This window comes from Egretta garzetta, unplaced genomic scaffold (genome assembly GCF_000687185.1).
Source record: "Egretta garzetta isolate BGI_Z169 unplaced genomic scaffold, ASM68718v1 scaffold269, whole genome shotgun sequence".
Taxonomy (NCBI): Eukaryota; Metazoa; Chordata; class Aves; order Pelecaniformes; family Ardeidae; genus Egretta; species Egretta garzetta.
This window is the reverse complement of record NW_009260799.1, coordinates 561983-566718: the sequence shown is the minus strand read 5'-3', so window position 1 is coordinate 566718 and position 4736 is coordinate 561983.

Genomic DNA, 4736 nt, shown 5'->3' with positions numbered 1-4736 from the left:
CTGGCAGCCCAGAAGGCCAACTGTACTCTGGGCTGCATCAGGAGAAGCGTGGCCAGCAGGTCAAGGGAGGTGATTCTGCCCCTCTACTCTGCTCTGGTGAGACCTCATCTGGAGTACTGCGTCCAGCTCTGGACCTCTCAGCACAAGAAGGACATGGAACAGTTGGAGCGGGTCCAGAGGAGGGCTACAAACCTGATCCAAGGGCTGGAGCACCTCTCTTATGAGGACAGGTTGGGAGACTTGGGCTTGTTCAGCCTGGAGAAGAGAAGGCTGCGGGGAGACCCGATTACAGCCTTTCAGTGTTTAAAGGGGGCCTACAGGAATGATGGGGAAAATCTTTTTAGTAGGGCCAGCTGTGACAGGACAAGGCGTAATGGTTTTAAACTAAACCAGGGTAGGTTTAGACTAGATATAAGGAAGAAATTCTTTACAATGAGGGTGGTGAAACACTAGAAGGGGTTGCCCAGAGAGGTAGTGGAGGCCCCATCCCTGGAAACATTCAAGGCCAGGTTGGATGGGGCTCTGAGCAACCTGATTTAGTTAGCGGTGTCCCTGCTCACTGCAGGGGGGTTGGACTAGATGACCTCTAGGGGTCCCTTCCAACCCAAAACATTCTATGATTCTATAATCATCAAGTTCAACTGCCAACCCAACACCACCATGCCTATTAAACCATGTCCCCAAGTGCCACATCTACATGTTTTCTGAACACCTGTGGGGATGGTGACTCTACCACTTCTCTGGACAGCCTGTTCCAATGCTTGACCACTCTTTCAGTAAAGAAATTTTTCCTAATATCCAATTCAAGCCTCGCCTGATGCAACTTGAGGCCATTTCCTCTCGTCCTAATTCGTAGTGGATGACCCATAAATCTACCATTTCTGCTCTTGGATTGCCTTCTCCTGTCCCCATTAAACCCTCTTCCTCCAACACTAACATCGCCTTTGTAGTCCTTTCCCTCTTCCTCCCCTATAAGATGTCTTGCTCAAGACCAGAATGAGTAAAATAAAGCAGATAAGACCTTCCCCTATCTCAGCTCTCCGTATCCTCCCCTAATCACTCTGGACAATATCACTGTCTTGCCTGTCATTCAAACCACAACATGGATGACATTTTAAACTCAGATAGACTCACAAATCCCAATTATCTGTCAGTTCAGTGGATTCGTTCTATATAACCTCTCTATGATACAGCTTTTCCTATCCATTCACACAGCTCATGTTCCTGGCCAAAGCTCTCATCATTACATCATTACAGGCATCTTCTTCTCTATACTTGACACGCACAGACTTGCCTGTTGCAAAGGTTGTTTTCCTTTGCCATTCACTTTAACCATGTTGCTCCTCTTTGCCTTTGGTGCACCCAACATAATTTGTTCACACTTTTAAGGCTCTTTACTGCTTATCTCGCACCTGATGTATTTTCACACTTTTCATGGTGATGTCAGCTCTTCCACTAATGCCAGCTTCCACTGTCTACTAGCTAAATATTTCCAAGCAGAGTCCACTAAAATACACTTTGTCAACACGCCTCCAAAATACTTTTTTTCTCAACATGCTGAAAACTGTTGCTTATCATGCTGGTCAATACCATCTCATCATTCCCTTGTACTCCCCCAATCTGTTCATAGCCATCTGTTACCTCTTACCTCATACTCCTTTGGTTGCTTTCCTAAACAGCTTACATGCATCTCTGGTTTGTGTCCACATAAAGAGTCACGATTCAGGTTGCTAGATACTAAAGCCAATAAATATTATTGGTGGTCTATAAGATTTCATACATAGGAATAAGAAAATGAGGATTATGATGTTTGAGACACCAAAAAGCAACCAGATGATACTGGTGTCAAAAGGTATGACTGTTTTTGTTGACGCTCGTCTCAAAGTCAACTAAATAGTCAACCAAATTCAGACCAGAGCGAGGAAGGTACATAATAGCAATATTGTACATGCAAAGTATTTTATAGTATACATATACTGCACACATATACCCACTCATATACATGTATTTTTTGTCTACATATATATATGTAACCTCAGAAAATCAAAACCTAGTATATTTGAAGTATACTCTTGCTTTACATTTCAGTGTATATCTTTCAAAGATGGCAACACACTTTCAAATGTCAGAAAGTGCAAAATCATCTCCACATTTAGTATCATTTCTGATAAGATCAGTTCTAGTTCAAGGATAGACCAGCAGTGATTCACCACTTAGGAACCAGCAGAGATTGTAGGGAGGTGAAAAAAAAATTATACCACAACTTCATACATGACTAATTTTAAAATGTTCTTAACCCGATTAAGTCTCATTAATTGCCAACTTGGCAAGTCTTTCTTAAGGCAAGTAGTTTAATGACTGGTCAAGGACCTTGCAAGAATTACCAGACCTGATTTTTATCTGTTTGCAGATGACGAGCAGACAATATGATCTTTAACTTCACCTTACTATCTCAGTTTTAACAATCCCATCTCACACCTGTGTATGTATGTAGGTCTTCTTCCTTCACTGTCAGGCTGCACTGAATGTGTCACAGACTGAGCCCAGGTCACTAAGCAAGAATGGCATACGCTACCAACATAAATTACATTTAACTGCACAAGGGCATGCATGCATAGTAAAAGACAGCATATACTTAATTGGCTGTGTAAGACAGTTTTAGTTTAACTCGTTGCTTCATGAAGTAAATTCTCCCTCTACGAGGTACCAGGAAGCCTTCCCATCTCCCCTTGTTAGTTCCTTCTAAACCACTATTCTATATACAAGAAAAGGGGGAAGAAGGTGGCAAAATGGCAAGAGTCTAAGGGAAATGCAAAGTCTGGAACAATAATGGGAATTAAAAGAGTGAGAATAGGAACAAAATGCTGGCAGGTTTCTGTTCTCTCTGGAGAACATCCAGCAGAGCAAGAGTATTTGAAAGACTAGGCTAAATCCTGCACTAAAAGCCTTTAATGTTGTAGAGGTTACGGGTCACTTTCTGCCATGGTGCGCACTGCATGCCCACACCTAACACACGTGTGCCCAAATGAACTACTATGAAATATTCAAAACACTACTCCAAAAATACCTAACCGCCACATATAAGCGCCTCTAGTCAGACACATGCGTCCTCAGCATTTACAGACCTACTCAAACATGCAGGTAGTTGTTTCACTTCCCTGTGTTTTACTGGAAGCCCAAGAGAATGCCAGAAGGCAAACGGCTTTCGGGCACAAAGTGTTTCTTTTCGTTAAATCATTGCCATTGTGTTAAGCACTGTTTTTTGGTATAAAGCACATCAGCCACATTTATAAACAGAAAACAGACATCACCTATATGTATGCTCAAAATTGGCTGATGATATCAGAGTAGCAAGGTACGGGCACAGGAAAAAGAATACTGAAGTTCAATTTATTTTGAATTAAATTACTTTGCCAGTCTCCGAAACTCATTTAGCAAAGTGCTGTACTCCACCAAGTATATATCTAGATATGAAGTGGTTAAACATATTGGAAAGCATGGTACATTTAAGATTATTGTCTCGTAAAAAGATGACCTTTATGGAAGAGTTACACAACAGAAGGTAGAGTTACTGAACAGAGAAAAGGAATTTTTTACCGTACAATAGCACTGTAATTAATAACACACATTGCCAGCATTTACAAAAGAGAAGCAAATAGTTGAATTTGTACCATTCATTTTAACATGCTGCTTTCCTTAAAGACAAATCAAAACTGGAGACAAACTGCATTTAACAGCAAACATTTCTGCTACTGAAAACGACAGGGAAATAAAGCATGCCAAGAAGTTGGGGGGGGTTTTAAAAGTCACCGAGTCAGAGAAAAATCTACATTGAAGTATTAATAGTTCAACACAAATCCACAACAGCATGCAACTGGGCAAATCAAAGGTAATGACAAATACTACATCTGACACTCTGTCCTCAACTAACCCTATTATGCCTAAGGACTATAGCATGCGTAATATATAAGATCACACATTTTCTTGTAATCACCACCAACAAAATGAGCTGAATAGTTAATCATAAGTCACAATTTTCAATGTTAACTCCTGCTTTGCTTTTCTGAGTTTAGCCAAAGCTGCAATGTTGGTTATAACTACTTTTTCTGGCTACATTTTTTTGGAGAAAAGAGTAACAGTAGAGAAAACCAAACTTGTCATGGCAGTCAGGTGAAGTCCCTGGTGACTGGAAAAAGGGAAACATTGTGCCCATTTTCAAAAAGGGTAGAAAGGAAGACCCTGGGAACTACCGACCTGTCAGCCTCACCTCTGTGCCTGGGAAGATCATGGAACAGATCCTCCTAGAAGCTATGCTAAGGCACATGGAGGCCAGGGAGGTGATTTGAGATAGCCAGCATGGCTTCACCAAGGGCAAGTCCTGCCTGACAAACCTAGTGACTTTCTATGATGGTGTGATAACAACAGTGGACAAGGGAAAACCAACAGACGTCATCTATCTGGACTTCTGCAAAGCCTTTGACACGGTCCCCCACAACATCCTTCTCTCTAAATTGGAGAGCTATGGATTTGATGGGTGGACTGTTCGGTGGATAAGGAACTGGCTGGATGGTCGCATCCAGAGGGTAGTGGTCAACAGCTCGATGTCCAGATGGAGACTGGTGATGAGTGGTGTCCCTCAGGGGTCCGCACTGGGACTGGTGCTGTTTAACGTTTTCATCAATGACTTAAGAAAGCGAGATCGAGTGCACCCTCAGCAAGTTTGCAGATGACACCAA